Consider the following 19,433-nt stretch of genomic DNA (forward strand, 5'->3'; position numbering starts at 1 on the left):
CCCTATGGGAAAACCTTATAGTAGCATTTACTCCGTTAACAAGGAAGGTCAAACTCAATGAAACTACATGGATATGTAACATGGCATGTTTTAAAGTGGCACCTGTCTTTGGAATTTTGGAAATGGTAACCGTTACCATGGAAACAGCAAAAATTTCTAAAGTTTCAAAATACTCCAAACTTTATAAAATTTTACATCAATGTTCATTGACATGTGTAGATGAGCTGTTTGACTTTGGAATTTTCAAAATGGCTGCCGTTACCCTGGCAACGGGGGAAGGGTGCCATCCGTTATTGCTAGCAATTACAAATCTAGTTATTATTATTATTTTTTTTCTTGCAACAAATTTTGTCCAGGTGATTTCTCGAAATCCAATGGACCAATGTTGATGGAACTCTACTATAGTAAGGACCCCCAGTTGCAGAGTTGCAGGAAGCATGGAATGGTTCAAGATGGCTACCGTTTCCATGGAAACAGAACAAATGTGAAAAAATCCAGTTTTTTGTTTTGGTGAACTGTTTGGATATGCTTTATCTCAGAATCATTATATTTTAATACAATGTAGGTGCCCACTATATACAGGTGTTGGATGATTTTGGTGATCATTGGAACTACTATGTTGCCATGGAAACTACACCAAAAATTTCAAAATTCTCAAAATGCTCCAAACCTCAGGAAACTTCACAGTAACGATGAGCAACATTGGAAGATGTGGAATTTGGCGTTGGAATTTCCAAAATATCTGTTGTTACCTTGGAAACAATGCAAAAAGGTCAAAACTTTGGATTTTCACAGAACATTCCAGAACATCAATGTTAAATTAATTCTAGAGACATTAAATTGTATATGATTATGGAGGGAAAAAATTGCAGCAGGGGTTTGACTTTGGAATATTCAAAATGGCCGCCGTTACCATGGAAACAGCAAAAATATGAAAAACTTCAAAATGCTTCAAATTTAAGGAAACTTATAACAAATGTTGCCTAGCTTATGTAGACTTGACTTTTGAGATTGGAATTTTCAAAATGGCCGCCGTTACCATGGAAACAGCAAAATTATCCAAAATTTCAAAATGCTTCAAACTTAATGAAACTTTGCAAAAATGTTACTAGACATCTGTAGATGCACTATTTGACTTTGGAATTTTCAAAATGGATGCCGCTCACCTGGCAATGGGGGAAGGGTGCCATCCGTTATTGCTAGCAATTACAAATCTAGTTTTTCTTATTTTTCTTCCACACATTTTGTCCGCGCGAGTTCTTGGAATCCTATGGACCAATTTTGATGGAACTCTACTATAATGAGGACCACCATCTGAAGTTGTGCACCTTGCTATGGAATGGTAAAAAATGGCCGCTGTTTCCATGGAAACAGCACAAATGCGAAAAAAATCAAAGTGGTCCAAACTGGAAGAAACTCCACAGGAATGTTAACTGGCATGTCCTGATTTCCAGTTTGACTTTGGAATTTTCAAAATGGCTGCCGTTACCATGGAAACAGCTAAAATATCAAAAGTTCTAACTCTTTCGTAATAAGATCCTACAGGATGAAACTTTATGAAAATGTTCTCCAGTATGCCAAGATGTCAAGACAATATTATGATAGTTCAAAATGGCCGCCGTTGTCATGGAAACTGGGGCCAAGTTTTGCATTGACCCTATGGAAAAATGCATAAAATCAGCATTTTCACAGAGAGTAGTGCACCAAAGTAAATGAAACTGTATTGATATATAACATGACATGTGACAATGAGATGTCTGCTTTTAGAATTTTGGAATTATCTACTGTAACCATGGTTGCAGCACAAATGTTCAAAATGTCCAAAAAAAATTAAGTGCTGCAAACTGGATGAAACTTTACAGGAATAGTGACTGACATGTGCGGAGTTGCATTTTGAAGTTGGAATTTCCAAAATGGCCGCCGTAACCATGGAAACAGCAAAATTGTCCAAAATTTCAAAATGCTCCAAACTTAATGAAATTTTGCAAAAATGATAACTTGCAGGTGTAGATGCACTCTTTGACTTTGGAATTTCCAAAATGGCTGCCGCTCGCCTGGCAATGGGGGGACGAGGGTGCCATCCGTTATTGCTAGCAATTACAAATCTAGTTATTATTATTTTTCTTCCACCTAATTTTGTCCGGCATTTTTTTTGGAGCCAAAGGAACCAATCTGAATGATAGTGCACTATAACAAGGAACCCTGACTTTCCAGTTGCAGTGCAACTTTGGAACTAAAAAATGGCTGCCATCACCATGGAAACGGGAAAATGGTGAAAAAATATTATTTTAGAGTTCAGCCAATTATTTGAGAATGGTTATGCTTAAAATCTTTACATTTTGATACAATGTAGGTGCCCACTATACACTGGTTTTGGGATGATTTTGGCAATCATTGGAACTGCTATGTTGCCATGGATACTACACCAAAAATTTCCAAAATATGAAAATGCTCCAAATTTAATGAAACATCACAGTAACGATGAGCAACATTGGTACATGTAGTATTTGGCGTTGGAATTTCAAAAATGTCTGCCGTTTCCATGGAAACAATGCAAAAATGGTAAAAATGGTCCAAAAACACCTAAAAGTGGCATTTACTTTCTTAAAAGGGTAGGTCAAATCCATTGAAACTCTGATGGTATGTTCCCTCCCATGTACTAATGTGGTTTCTGCCATTAGAAATTTGGAATGGTCTGTGTAACCATAGAAACAGGCCAAAATGTCAAAAATTTCAAAAATTTCAAAATGCTCAAAAAGTAATGAAACTTACAATTGTTGACCGTCAAATCTGCATGAAACTTTTGGAGTTGGAATTTCCAAAATGGCTACCGTTGCCATGGAAACTGCAAAAATGTCAAATATTTTCAAAATGCTCCAAACTTAATGAAACTTAATAATATTGTAACATGGCATGTATAGATGAGACTTTTGACTTTGAAACTTTCAAAATGGCTGCCGTTGCCATGGAAACAGCAAAAATGTCATATTTTTAAAAATGATCTAAATGTACTGAAAATTTACAGAAAAATGTATAGCCATGCAAATATGTGCATTCACTGTTAAAAGATTTTGAAATGGCTGCCGCTTAGTGGCAATGGGGGGAAGGGTGACATCCTCTATTGCTTGCAATGGCAATTCTAGTTTTAATTTTAGTTTCTTGTGTACAATTTGGAAATTAGTATGGCGTTCATTATCACTGGACTAGTATATATTTGTTTAGGGGCCAGCTGAAGGACGCCTCCGGGTGCGGGAATTTCTCGCTACATTGAAGACCTGTTGGTGACCCTCTGCTGTTGTTTTTTATTTGGTCGGGTTGTTGTCTCTTTGACACACTCCCCATTTCCATTCTCAATTTTATTGTTTATGAATGTGTTCCTTGGTGTGCATCAAGCGAGTCACTCTTGTGACACGAATTTCAGTTCAGGAAAAAAAAACTAAATATATTCTTGTAAACTCTTAATATCTTTAATTTATTCAGAAAAAGAAAAAAGTATAATCTAAACATGCAACTAGAGACTATGTTTAATTTACGGGAAACAACTGGCTATCCAGTCTAGTACGCTACATTCAGCTTTTGGAGTCTGCCGAAATGATGATTTTGCGCCCACACGAACACCAACATGATACAATCTTGAATATATTCTGCATGATCTTTTTCTCCAACCCTCTCTTGTTGAACAAATTTGTTTCATTTTTTCCAGGAAAATTTTGTCACAGTATTTCCTGTCTTTGCTTTGCGCTATTCCCTAAAATTTATAAAAAAAAACAACCTAAAACTAAATAGCGACTTTAATAATTTTCATTTTCCCTCTTTTTAATTCATAGTTTTATTTTTGCAGATATTTGCATATTTGTCCATGTCAAACTGTTGTATTAAAAATAGTAATTAAGTTGACTTAGAAATGCTAATTGTATTTATGTAACTCGAATAATTCAAGCACTTACCGTCTCTGGTTCTCACCACCTTTCGTATGTAGTGATCGATAGTCAGCGTAATATAACGACTGGATTATTCGGGTTAATAATATACTTACTTCTTGTAAAAAAAAAACTAGCAGCTTACAACATCCTTTTTGAATAATCCTCTTTAAATCTTCGTCTTTATGGAGATTAAAAATTTGTTATTAGGACATTGAAAGTGATATTCTAGCCATGGTTAATCACGTCAGTTACCGTTCGAACGTTAGCAAAATAAAACCTTGTGAATCATACACAATTTGACCGAATTTTCAAATTTCTTGTATTTAGTATACATATGTTATTGTAAATTTGAAGTAGAGCCGGCAATAGTGTGTATGTGTTGTGTATTTTGGGTTCGAATTTAGGACATAACGTCACAGGACAAAAAGTTACAGACAAAAAATTCTCGGAAAAAAGTCACAGAACAAAAAGTCGCAAAAATGATAAATAAGAAAACATGTATTTAAAAAAACAATCTTTGTCTGACTTCATGTTGCCAATAGAAAATCCTTTGTATAATTACAATTTTATAAATCTTCATTAATAATGGCTGATGGATAAATTGCAAGATGAATATATGCAATAAAAAGAAATGCATGATTTCAAGAATGCGTTCTTATGTATTCATTCAATTATATTAAAATAATATGTGTGACTTTTTTTCATTTGACTATTACATCTGCTTACTTGTTTTTTTCATTTCGTAATACTAATTTAAATTCAATTTGGACAAATAAAACTTACACAATTATAACATAAATCATGAAGCTGACAAGCGGGTTCAAATATTTTTTTGTATGGAAACTTTCCAGATAATTGGACGCTACATCCATCGGTTAGTCCTTCTTGAACCTTGAAACAAAGTGGACTTTGTTTTGTTTAGCGGATGTCATCGACAGGACAACACATATTAGTAATATGGTGACGGGAATGCCCCTGAAAAGATCAATGGTACATGTAGTTGATAAATTTTGTATTAGGCAGTGTTATAATAACATATAAATTTATTTGTGTGTGTACGTCTTCTGATTTTAATTGCCGTTCTACTGCTATCAAACTGCATGTTGAAACCTCTAAATTTTCTAAATAGTTGTACTACTCGTTTTGCCATTAGTCTGATCCAAAATCACACCTTCTCAAATGTTTCTAAGCATTTGTGTTGCTTGTTTTTTTTTGTTTTGTTTTTTTTTTTATTTTGAAAATGTATTGTTATTGGTATATCCTTGATACTTATACGTATAGAGTTTGTTATAATTTGTCGACACTTTATGATGGTCAGTTAAATCTATTGTTGACCATCGTTCCTTTGTTCTTAATTATGGTTAACTACTTTATTAATCGTTCGAATTGTGAACAAAGTGCCAACGGACAAGACAACAAGCTAGGCGAACGAGGTTGTGTTCAAACCCCAATCTTAAAAGGTTCGATCGACTTCAAATCAATATAGTAATAATAAAATAGTGTGCTTTATTTTGTAATTAATTTGATTGTATACCTCAAATTTTGGGCACCATAATGGTTCATGAAATATCTTTTATCTTTTTTTCTTGTTCAACTCCTATTGGCATATAAAAAAGACATGCCAGTGTTTTTTATTCATTGTTGAAGGTCGTAATGTGACCTATAGTTGCTTACATTGATAAGTCATTTGGTTTCTTTTGAGGAATTGTCGCATTGGCGACTATGCATTACTGTATCGCATCTCTTTGCGTTAGATACGTTGATTATATAGAATGCTTTGTCTCAAAAAAAAAAATTGTAAAATAGAAAAAAGGGAAACGGGAAATTTGTCAAAGAGACCGTTAATATCCCGATAAAATAATAGAAAAGAACACAGTAAGCTCCGAAGCATACAAATGAACTAAAATAAAACAAAAACCAAACACACACAAGAATAAAGGTAGGGGTTCTCGACTTAAAAAAAAGGCACAAAAAACAAGTTGTGTGAGTTCCCCTTTTTCCTTAGCCAGTGTCGAATAAAATAATACATCGCTATACTTGGTTCAAAAGAAGTCCGAGACCGATGTTATATTAGGCAAGAGAAGAAACAAAGCAAAACCGCAATGATCAATGTTTTTCTTCTCAACTCAAAAGAGATAAGCCGCGAAGCCAACCATTCATCGCGTAATAAGCCAGCACATTTTACAAATTTATTTTTATATTTTGAGACAATAAATATTTTATTTATATTAAAGTCAGCTTTTTAGACAGCCAAGGTTTGTATATTATAACCAGTTTGATACGGACATTCTGTGAATGAAATTATTTATGCTGATGCTTTTAAGAATAATATCTATAATACTAAAATTACGAGGTCTAATTTGTCAGCCGTCATCACGTAAAAACGACGAATCAAAGAATTCAACTTTATATATAACTAATATAGTACAAAGGTGTAGATTAAAAAATACACCACTCCAGGCCCTTTTGTTTTCCACGTAATTAATATTGCCAATTAATGAGAAGTTCACAATATATGGAAAAGTGTAAAAAACAATAGTAAAGATGTAAAGGCAGGAGAAATAAAAGCAAGAATAAGTACTCAAACGTACATATTCCAAGCCAAAAGAGCTAAGTTCGATCCAAAAGTTAACCCTTTGTGTACAATTTGCGAACAGGAAAATGAAGATCTAGAACATGTTATTCTACACTGCAAAGAACTAGAGCAAATAAGATCTAAATACTGCTCAAAAATCGAACAGACAATGGATGAAATTGATACGTCAACATACAAGAAGATCAAACAACAAGGGAATTTACTGCAGCTCATAATAGACTGTACTAGCAAGGACATAAACTGTTACCCAACTGTGTATGAAAACATTGAAACTCTGGCTAGAAATATGTGTTATGAGATGCACTTGCTGCGCACAAAAAGGATAAAAAACCTGATCACAAGTACAGTATAAGTAAACTTCTTAAAATTGTTACTTACAAATAGTATACCATCCAACTATTTTACGGCTTATAAGTTTTTAAAAATAAATCTTCCCTTTAAAATTGTAAGATATCAGTTATAATTTAAAAAGAGTAATGACAAGATCTCCATATAGAAATGAAACTGTAAAGAAAATTTTTGTATATATTATACCTTAAATTTATGTCCAAACCCCAACAACTTTACATAAGTCTTACAGGAAATTTTCATTATTATTCCTGATATATGTATAGCACCCTCAGCTATGATTATAAGTAATTTTAAACTTTTGACCATTTTAATTCTTGTAAATACATGTATATGCAGTTGTTTTTTTAACATTTTCCTACACCCTAGCACATATAAATCATTATATATTTTTTAAAAACTTTATGATGACAATCCTATGAATTAATTATGATATCTATTATTTAGTGATCATTATAACCAAATTCAGTCATCTGTATATAATATAATAAATTGTTTCCCTATGTTTTAAGGTGTAAATAGTTGCTCAAACTATACCCTTTGGGTAGTGCTCCACATTTAATGGAGGAATATACAAGAAACTGAACTGAACTGTTCCGGATCGAGTCCGATACCGATACCAATAGTATATTCACCTGTTACCTATTACCTTATCTGTACGTTCCGCATCTGACAGGCGCACCACCAAACGGTGTATTCAGGATAAATATGCTATATACACGGGTCATAATCACAGGATTGACACTACTAAATTGTAGTATTTTAATCAGTAAGACTTGCTAAGGTAACAATACGAATACTAAACATCTGGACTAAAAATAAGGCGTATAGGTACAGTTTTCAATTTGTTAGCGCGCATGACGTAAAACAGCGAATCAAAGAATTCAACTTTATTTATAACTAATATAGGACAATGCTGTTGATTAAAAAATACTCCATTCCAGGACCTTTTGTTTTCCAAATAATTAATATTACCAATAATTGATAAGTTCCAGTTCGACGGGTTCAAACAGAAAGATTTGAAAACAGAGAAAACTGTGTATCTTATAATCGGCATGACTTTATCAGATGACAATACTAATACTAAAATAAGGCTTAGGCATAATAATAGACTTTAATTCAGTTACGGACCCGCGATATCACGGGTGTGTTCTAGTGATATTTATAAATCAGTGACGCATCATTCCTGATAAAATATAATCATAGAATAGTATTTCAGACCTAGATTAAAACTTTACCTTAAAATATAGGACATCATTTTTTCCTCTTTACTTCAAGTTATTATACATAAACTACTTTTCTGTCCGCGGTATAGTATCTACATACACTACTTTTCTGTCCGCGGTATAGTATCTACATAAATTACTTTTCTGTCCGCGGTATAGTATCTACATAAATTACTTTTCTGTCCGCGGTATAGTATCTACATACACTACTTTTCTGTCCGCGGTATAGTATCTACATAAACTACTTTTCTGTCCGCGGTATAGTATCTACATAAATTACTTTTCTGTCCGCGGTATAGTATCTACATAAACACCCTTTTATTCGTAGATTCTTGTTTCTTCTCCAAATCTTTTATGCAGGAGTAACTGACACATGAGGTTTAATTTTATGTGCTATTTAGTTTAATCCGATTAACGATGAAACGGATATTTATCATTGTTGCAAGCCATTCATTGACATACGTGTAGCTTGATTATCGGATTTGATTATATCATACAAGATCATTTGTAATCGAAGGATCCGAAAGTTTAACATAATGTTGAGCGACTGTTATTAAGACATCTAGACAAATCTAAGGCAGCAACCATTTGATTTTCTGGGGGGGGCTATGGTTTTTTTTGGAAAAAAAAGTTTGTTTCCAGTTTTTGGAGAAAAAAATAATTTGTTTTTGATTCTGAGAAAAAAAAATTGTTTGTTTCACCCTCAGCTGCCACTATATGTAATGCTAAAATTGAAAGAAAAAAATTGTTGTCGACTTGTCGCGAAAAAAATAGATTGTTTTTCGCCGCAGGCGAAAAAAAAAGTTTGCACAGAAAAAAAAACCATAGCCCCCCCCCAGAAAATCAAATGGTTGCTGCCTAAGGAGAAAGCTACATATCATAGCACTACCAATTTTTGAAATGGAGTTCTATGCGACTGTCATACAAGTGAGATGTTTATCTAGCTATAAAACCAGGTTTAATCCACCATTTCCCACATAAGGAAATGCCTGTACCAAGTCAGAAATATAACAGATGCTTCGCATTCGTTTGACGTGTTTGAGTTTTTGATTTTGTCATTTGTTAAGTTAGAAGTCTTTCCGTTTTAAATTTTCCTTGTTCGGTATTTAAAAAAAAAATATTTTTAGACAGTTGTTTGTTATTTTCGTGTTTTTTTTTTTTGGTCATGATTTTATCGGATTTTCTTTGACTTGTGAGTTTTAATTAATTCTCCTGTTTGTATCTTCTACCTCTTGTTTGTAATGGAGACCCATTCGAATTATCTCTTAATCTCAAATTAACTCAGGGTGACCTAAGGAATTTTCGTAGGTCACCCTGAGTTATTTTTTAAATTGAGATCAATGCGCTTGTTCATAGTGGAAAGCAATGCTGGAACGTTTGTTTTGTTTTCTACAAAATCATTTTTTGAAATCATTTGCTGCTTGTTCTGTGTGTGTGTGTTTTTTTTTTAACTTACTTGGTATTCCTTTGCCGTTGTATATATTTTAGTCGGATAATGTATAATTTTCAGTATCTTTTTATGCATACAGTGGAGATCACTTTTAACCTCTCATTAGAACTCTCAGAATAATCTGTCATAGAACTGTTCTAACTTGTCCTAGAACAGTTCTACCTAGAACAGTTCTACCCTAGAACTGTTCTAAGTAGTTCTACCCTAGAACTGTTCTAAGTAGAACTGTCAGAATCAGTTCTAGGTTGAACTGACTAAATCAGTTCTAGGTAGAACTGTCAGGATCAGTTCAAGGTAGAACTGACTAAATCAGTTCTAGGTAGAACTGTCAGGATCAGTTCTAGGGTAGAACTGTCTAAAACTGTTCTAGTTAGAACTGTCCAAATCAGTTCAAACCGTAGAACTATCAGCAGAACTGACTAAATCAGTCAGGACTGTAGAACAGTTCTAAATGACTTCACTGCAGTAAGGGCACTTTAGAATTTAGAAGAAGAAAAAAAAAAAAAAACAGTTCCACTTACCTTACTATATAATAGCAGATTTTCTATATTGTTTACTGATCAAACCTTTATATACATGTACAAATATCGAAGTGGATAGAAGGTTATCCAACTCATCGGAGAAATATTTTTATAAGATTGCAAATGAAACATCATTGTTAACGTTCCTTCGTTCCCCGTTTTTAACAGTCTCTTCCTAAATATAACTCTGCATTAATTCATGGAATTTTAATCGTAATTTACATTCTTTGCCTTGGATTTACATTCATGATTTAAAAATCTGTTTTGACAAAATTGTTCAAACGAAAATTGTACAGTGGGTGAATTATGGGATATTAATGAAAAAAGTGTTGTATAGCGTAAAAAATTATGTACACTACATTTGCACCATCTCGTCATTTTAGCCAGACTTAGTATCCATAACGACTATAAATTATATCTGTGAGTCTGGAACGTCAGAAAAATATACTCGATATGAACATGGATGAAACATTTGCCCCTGGACGTTAGGCTACAAACAAAATCAATCATTTTTCTTTGCCGTCTTCAAATTATATTTACATGATTAGCAGTATACTATTGCAAGAAGAGAACTTCTCATACATGTACTTTTCATTTTTTAAAAAAAAGTATAAGAATCAGTCATGTGAGTGTTGGATGATGCCATTAAATAGTCTTGTTTAAAAAAAAGAAACTATCACTGACTACTGACTTAAAAAGTCACTTTAGTGACGGTTCAATATTATGGATACAGAGAGGAAATAATGGTGCGCTACATCATGTACATTGATGTGGTATACATTGTGTTCCAAAGTTCAGGTGTCATCTGTATCATACGATCCACTCTGACATAGAAATTATATTATTAGTTTACAATGAAGCCATATATATTTACAAGATAATAAAAGTGTAAATATGTTCAGTTTTGGTTGATGCTCTCAAATATGGTCAGTTTTGGTTGATGCAGACAAATAAGTTTGTTATATGAGTTAGTCTGAGATATCAAAACTACTGAAATTAGTTCACGATTCAAAATTTTGAATAAAAAGAGGACATGCTGGCACTATAAACTGATGCGAGCATAATTTCGTAGTCATTGTTTTCCAATATTGCTTTAATTTATATTAAACAATCCATCCTGATATAAAAAATATAAGTGATTTACTATGCGGCTATTGAGATTTACATCATGTACATATAAATAAAGTGCAAATATGGTCAGTTTTGGTTGATACGGACAAATAACTTTTTTATACCAGTCAGTCTGAGGAATGAAAACTACTCATATGTTTTTATGATGCAATTTTTTTTAATAAAAAGAGGACATGCTGGCACTCTAAATTGATGCAAACGAAATAAGGTAGCATTTTGTTCCAAAATTTCTAAAATTTGTATTATACAATCCATCCTTACATAAAAATATTACAGATTTACTATGCGACTATAAGAGTTACATAAAATAGAGTAAATATGGTCAGTTTTGGTTGATGCGGTCAAATATGGTCAGTTTTGGTTGATGCTGTCAAATATGGTCAGCTTTGATTGATGCAGACAAATAATTTTATCATATGAGTCATTGATGTCCAATATTGCAGCTATCTATATACTACAGTCCCTCTTGACCTAACATTATAACTGAAATACTGTGCAGTTATATAGGTTTACATAAAAAAAGGCAAATTTGGTCAGTTTTTGTTGATGCGGTCAAAAAATTTTATTACACGACTCAGTCTGAAGTATGAAAACTACTAATATTTGTTTACGATTCAATATTTTGAATAAAAAGAGTACATGCTGGCACTATAAATTGATGCGAACAAAGTTTTGTGGTCATTGTTTTCCAATATTGGTGTAACTTTTAAAAAAAAAGATGTGGTATGATTGCAAATGAGACAACTGACAACAAGAGACTAATATGACACAGACATTAACAACTATAGGTCACCGTACGGCCTTCAACACTGAGCAAAGCCCATACCGCCGTCCCTCTTGACCAAAAATTATAACTAATTTACTATGCAGCTATATAGATTTGCAGAAAGAAAGAGCAAATAATGTCAGTTTATACTGATGCGGTCAAAAGATTTTCGTTAAACCATGTAAACAGGTCCGTTCGAGGTATGAAAACTACTTGTAAACAAATATCACATTTGTATACGGTTCACTATTTTGAATAAAAATAGGACATGTTAGTTTTATAAATTGAATGCAAATAGAATTTTGAAGTAATTGTTTTCCAATATAACTGCTGTCATTTTTACAATACATCCTTGCCTAAAAATATAACAGGATTACTGCAGTGTGCAGCTAAATGTATATAGATTTACATGATGAAGAGCAAATATGGTCAGTTTAAGTTTAATTTAAAAACATATTTATTTATAATAGTGATCTGGACACAAGTTATTACATTTGGTTAAGGAGGTCAGATAATTTTGTTATGTGAAACGAGCCATCCTGACTCCCGAATGACAAATGTAAAACAATTCAATTCAAATAATAACACCCCCCCCCCCCCTCGATAATACTAACGGCCTACATTGTAATTTATGTACAAAAATGAAAGAAAAACAAATAATTTATGTAACACATCATCAACAAAAGAAAATCACTGAATTACAGGCTCCTGACTTGGAACAGGCACATACATGCAGAATATGAAGGGGTTAAACACTGATGTTCTCTTGCCGATTACAAATATAAAAAAACGGCAAAATAGCAAAACTCTATATAAAATTAATCGCCATTTTGCCGAAGCCTTACAAAGAGTTCTTAAAACTTATAAATCAATTCTAGCAGTAGAATTTATAAATCAATTTTAGCCGTAGAATTTGTAATCAATTCTAATCGTAGAACTGTTCTAGAAGTAGAACTGACCAAAGATTTGGTCAGTTCTAGGTAGAACTGTCTAAAACTGTTCCAGGGTAGAACTGTCAGGATCACTTCTAGGTAGAACTGACCAAACCAGTTCTAGGTAGAACTGTCCAAATCAGTTCTAGGTAGAACTGACCAAATCAGTTCTAGGTAGAACTGACCAAATCAGTTCTAGGTTAGAACTGTTCTAGCTAGAACTGACTAGAAGGTGTCAGGCTGACAGTTCTACGTACTGTCCTAGAACAGTTCTCCTGACAGATTCTGACAGATTTAATGAGAGGTTAGAAGTGATCTCTACTGTAGTTCTGAAGACATCGTCATTAATTTTGCCTCCCAAGTATTTCTTTCCTAGACCAATGATAATCTTAAATTTTGATTTTCGCATCTTTATAACTTTTAACGTTGTTCAAGAATTAAATGCAATGCGGTACTGGTACGGTACTTGTGTATCTTTTTATATACCGAATGTCAGTCTAAAAAATCGATAAAAGGAAGGTTGAGATGCGAAGAAAACCTGGAGTATAGTCCAACTAATTATGCATGTGTTTGTCCAAAATCGGGAACGTCTTCTGATTGAATTGACGGTGAGATCCCATTAGTCCGACAACCATTATTCCGACAGCCCATTACTCCGACAGCCCATTATTCTGACAGCCCATTATTCCGACAATGCATCTGTCTTGTGTGTATGGGTAAATTTTCTCTAAAAAGACCAATCCTGTTCTCTTTAATATTTGGGGTTGTCCGTTTTGATTCCAACAATTCTTTCCATGCGGGATATTTGTCTCATTTTTTTGGAGTTGAAATACATGCTTATTTCAACTGCTCAGTCCTTACCCTCGACACAGACGACACAGACGACGACATCATACCATTATAAGATCCCCCAAAATAGTTTTGCGGTCGTATTAAGACAAATATGACGGACAAGAACATTTCGGTAACTGAGTCTTCTACTTAAATAGTCATGAAGAAAAGTGATATCGGGTCAGTGACTGTATATAACATAGAAATGTACAGTCAACGCAGTTTGACTGTAAGAAATCTAAGACAATATGTGACATTCTTGTCCTGCTTGTGTCTTTGGCAAATTGTCTAACTGTAAAAACTTTGTACATTATGTGTTTTATGGCAAATCTGACACTTATCTTTCATTTAAAGATTGTGTTCAAGAAGACAAATATTTAGATATCATTGATTTTAAGAAAGGTACTTCATATGTTAATTAAGAATCGGTGCTCACCCATTACATTAAGAATTGAAAATGTCAGATACTCAAACAATCGTGTTGTACAGCTGTTAAAGTTGAGGATGAGCGTCATTTTCAATCGAATGCTCACTTCATAATAATTTGAGGGAGGAACTCGTTTAGCATATATCTAGCACATGTCAGAACTTTAAAAAGTTAAATAAATTTTCGATGTTTTATAACACAAGAAATCTTTACTATTAAGGGGGGGGGATGATTATTATATTGTTAGTTCTTTTGAATTATATAGTGCATGTCTTGATAAGGACTGTTATTTGATATCAATGTGTTAGGTGAGGTTTTTTTCTATTTTGTTTTGGCTCCGATTGTGACTGAAGCTTATGTTGCTATAAAGATAATTATATCATATTAGTATTGTAAAGTCTTAATGTTGACCCAATCATTATACCGCTGCTTCGAAAAAGCGGGGGCTTACTGTTTTGCCTCTGTCTGTCCATCCGTCCAACCGTCCGTCCGTCAGTTAGTCAGTTAGTTCATCCGTCCGTCCCATGAATATTTTCGTTGCAATTTTTTCATGAACTACAATACAAGGATTTCTGAAAGGTTTATTGAAGTCGGCTATATTGTTTGATGCGTTTTCAGATTCATTGTCAACAACTTCCTGTTTACCGAACACTTTTCACATGACAGCCAAGTTAAAAATGTTCGTCACAGTGTTCTCAGGAACTACAATACAATGATTTCTGAAATTTGGTTTCAAGGTTTATATAAGTCAGCTATACTGCGTGATGCTTTTTCAGATTCATAACCCAACAGCGAAATTTTTGAATCATCAGTAGCTCGCACCATCACTGGTTGTTCTTGATTTATAAAATATGCTCTTTATAGATCCTTTAATTTGGAAAATGAAATATTCTTTCTGTTAAACTCATTTTTCTCTCAAAGTATGTCTTCATAGTCAAGGTGTTGACGAAAAAAATTGGTCACAGAAAATTGAAATTCTTAACTTCTCGGGAAGCTATTCTGAATTTAAATTATGTTATGTAACATACCTTGGACTATAGTATGTCAAATTTGTTCCACTTGATATGCTAAGATACGCACATGTTCCACTTCGATGTGTCGATATTTCTGACGAAGCGGGGCCGACGGTAACTCACGAGTTACGTCCCTTTGCTTGACACTATCATGAACAAACTATTGTTATATCAAGGACCATATGCTGTTATTTACATGTGGATATTATTAAAATAATCTTATTGAATATATTTTGATACTGTAAACATGTGCAAAAAAATTAGAGAAACACATGTTATCATTTTTTCAGAACTCAGTCCCAGTGAAATAGGCCCTATGTGCCATAATAGGGATAATAATTTAATATTAATTTTATATTCCAAGAGTTTATTCAATATTTATGTTTTGGCAAGTGTTTTTACTGCTGTAACCAAATTATTTTAACACAGAAATACATTTCTACTCAATTAATACAAGGAGTAGTCAAAATATTCATGAATAATGGATCAAGACAGGATTAAAATGATAAAAAAAAACAGGAGTTCCTTTTCATTACTGAAACCTGGTCCTATCTTTTTCAAATTTAAAAGAGATCATAATTAAAGTATTCTGAATGTAAAATCTTCATTACTTTTGATAAAAGGAAATTGGTTTGCAATCCTTGTATGAACAAACTAAATATAACAATAAACGTTGTCTCATTGATTTCATGCAAGTAACAGTTCTAATGAATGGACTCAAATTATATAAAAAAAAAACACACTTAACCAATAAATAAATGGTGCTAATCATGAACTTGAAAATAAATAAGAACAAAAAAGACTCAGTAATATTTTTTTCTTCTATTTGAAAAAAATAATAGTAACATTAAAAAAAAAAACTATGCATTTTATATTTATATAAAAGTATTCCAAAGCAGTTTCTGGGGTGCTTTATACAGTCAACAATTATGTTTTAGATCACAACTTGGCACAAGTCAAAATTTAGTCACACTTCATGTCAGTATGATCATGCTTTGAATAAGATTGATTAAAATGATATTCTTAAAGAGATTGTTTTAAGGCAGCAACCATTTGATTTTCGGAGAGGGGGGCTAAGGATTTTTTCCCAGACAAACTTTTTTTCTGCCTTTGGCAAAAACAATCATTTTTTTTGGCGACAAGTCGAAAACAATTCTTCTCTTTCAATTTTAGCATTACATTTAATGGCAGCTGAGGGTAAAACAAACATTGTTATTTTTTTATCCAAAAATTGAAAATAAACTTCTTTTATCCAAAAAATCAATAGCTGAACTCGCCATTGTTTTTTTTCAAACAAACACACTAAATGTGTGTACATTGTGTTCAGATGCCAGTTGACATCGATGTGTAAGACCAAAAAACTACAATGTCATAAAATGTCTTTCGTTTGGAATTTAGTTCCAGTGGGGATTCCTAAGGGGTGATAGAAAGTTAGACTTGGGTTTTTTTTTTAACTTTGAGATACATATTAGTTATCTTTTATATTGTATATATAATCTTTGTTTGTCTGTGAAAATAGAAGAAAAATAACACTATTAGCAGACAACTTCGCATAATCATTATAAACGTCGATCAACGGCGTTACGTAATTGTTAAAAGACGGCCAAATTAGCATGTTTAAGTACGTATTAATTTCTTTAAATAGAAGAACCACGATCAACCATGCTTTAAAAAAAAATCAAAGGAAATCTATTTCTGGCCTTAATGGCAATTTAAAAACGGACAAAAGAAAAAATTCCAAATTGGTGCCATACTATTTTTTCTGCAAAATTAACGTAGTTTCAGAATGGCGGGTTTTAATATCAGTCCCATTGTTGTCTTAAGAAAGTAGCAACAACGGTCGTTTCTAAGGGCTTGCTTTCCGACTGTTGTACATATATATATATATATATATATTACGGATTACAAATGTGTCGAGGTTTGTGATTGGATAACAACACAGAGATGTCAGTATATATTCAGGAAACTGCCGGGGTATATACGACGTTTTATCCCCATTATAACACCGGTTACTATGTGACGTAGTCGTAAGCTATCAGACAGTCAGAGGCTCACAGAGGAAAAATAATGACGTGCTTCAGTCAATAATACATTTTTGATACAAAATCACGCAATTTACACTTTTAATGCTTTAAGGATGTTTGCTCCTCCATTTTTTTATTTTTTGTCAGATTTTCGGAATCCTCTGGTTTCATCCATGTATTGTCATTAAAACATTTTGCCCACTAACCCTTCCTTTTCTTTTCATAATTTTATTACATAATGTTTAAAAAGCCATATTTTAAAATTTTATAAAACTATTGTTATTTTTTCATTGTTTTTGCAACAAGTAAGTGCCAATTTAAAATATATGAAAAATCTAGAGAGAATTATTTCCCGCCAAATTTTCAATGGCTTATATCTCGAAAAGGAGCACACGGACCTTCCATTTTTTTCTACTTTTTTCGTTTCTTTATTTATATACTATCAATTCATAATAGTCTTTTTAAAAGCTTGTTATTTTTTAACAGAGTAGCGAACATCCTTAATTTGATTTTAAAAGTGTTATTATAAATTATTACATACACGATAAAATTATGTTCACAGCAAATTAGAAAATCCTTCACGTATGCCGAACATATATCAGGTTGGGTTTTTCAATATATATGTGTTGTCAACAAATACCTGCACTGGAAAATAACATTAAGTCAGGGGTAATCCGTAATATATGTGTAATTCAGGTCTCAGAAAGGGTACATGTATATACTGTGACATTCCCGGCTTAGGGCTTATATCCCCTTCGCCTTCGATTCAGGGGATATAAACTCTAAGCCGTGAATGTCACAGTATATACCCTGTCTGAGACCTAAATAACATATAATATTATTTGAAAAATTATCATTTAAAAGTATCTGTTTTATTTATAAAATACTTTCGTAGATTGTGGACGATTCAAAGATTCACATACTTAACGCCACTTCAATTTGTTGAATATTAAAATATGAAACGTGTGGCATAATTGCAAATGCAACAATTATCCAACAGAGACCAAATTGATTACATTTATTTGTTGGAACTATCTTTGAACTTACTCTCAGTAACTGCATATACACTTTGAAACTTTGAGTTTTTTGTTTTGAAAGTGTTGTTTGAAATCCGTGCCGACTGAATGAGTAAATCACTTTCCAATTGATTTTTACAGTTGTTTTTTTTTCATGTTGTGCCGTGAAAACTAAATATTTTTTTTAAAGAAAAGGAATGGGAAGGGGCGGGCCCTCCCCCTAAATCCGCCTCTGATATGTAGTGACTGATCGTCTGTGAACTTGAACAAAGTATATCTAATTAATTATAATTGATAAATTGACAAACATTATCGATAATTTGTTGTTTAGAGGTTATTGTTAAATTCAGTTTGATCTTCTGGTTTAGTATAGCTCCTTCTGTCTGTACTGAAAACGACCTATCAAATCTACTGGAAACATTAAACTACGAGTGAAATAGTGAATAAAAAACTGATTGTAACTATTGTTTCTCACTTTAACTTGTTAGAGCGTAAATAATAATGTTTATCGGTTTACTGATAATACAGGTTTAATAAAAGTTATAATTCCGTATTTATTCTCTAGTCCCCCTTTTATCTTTGCATTCTGAACTTTGACCGTGTATGTCACGTGATTTTAGCGTATTGTGACGTCACTTCCAAATTTTCTACAGTTTGAACGGGAAGCTTGTTTAATTAGTTTTGTAAAATCCAGTTCCATCCTCAACACAGATGAAACCTTAGAAAAGAAATAGGCATCCGCCTAATAGTTTACGATCTGGTGCTACTTCTAAGCATAAAAGATCAAACGTTAGTAAAAGTCATCCACAGAAGAGCAGCTGATAATGATTCTAGTATAGTTTCCCAAATAAGATGGTCCCATCGATTCAGGATATTCATGGTATATATACACATACAGGGGACCAAAATGCACCCACCTTTTATCATAGCAGGAGGTCCCAGTCGCTAATTACAGACTCGTATTTGGCCAGTAATGAAATTTCCCTAATCACATTCCGGAAACCATATTGGATCCGATTGGGGCTCATATTCCATTAAATATTAAGGAAACAATTTGGCGGGGTGAGTTTATTCATTTAGGTTTATTGCTAAAATCTGCTGCAGATTTGGAATCTGATTCTACTTTAGATGGCGATTTTGTTTTGAAAGGAGGTGCCCTGACTGTGGTTAATAAGAAACCAGATTCTTTAAATAATATAGAAATTTGGACTTTGGCCTTTATGATCTTT

The 19,433-nt window shown here is 33.0% G+C and overlaps 1 long non-coding RNA gene across 2 annotated transcripts; it reads right to left on the reverse strand.

Moving 5' to 3' along the window:
- Nucleotides 1-3,463: 3,463 nt before the first annotated feature.
- On the reverse strand, nt 3,464-17,797 carry LOC143054686 (uncharacterized). Of its 2 annotated transcripts, none has more exons than XR_012971786.1 (3): nt 17,730-17,797; nt 4,707-4,898; nt 3,464-3,748 (listed from the first exon to the last, which is right to left on the reverse strand). It is a non-coding gene; the product is annotated as an uncharacterized LOC143054686 (long non-coding RNA). The 2 variants fall into 2 exon arrangements; XR_012971785.1 differs by lacking the exon at nt 17,730-17,797 and adding an exon at nt 8,106-8,284.
- Between the last annotated feature and the right edge of the window lie 1,636 nt (nt 17,798-19,433).

The sequence above is a fragment of the Mytilus galloprovincialis genome, chromosome 12, assembly GCF_965363235.1.
Source record: "Mytilus galloprovincialis chromosome 12, xbMytGall1.hap1.1, whole genome shotgun sequence".
In the NCBI taxonomy this organism is placed as follows: Eukaryota; Metazoa; Mollusca; class Bivalvia; order Mytilida; family Mytilidae; genus Mytilus; species Mytilus galloprovincialis.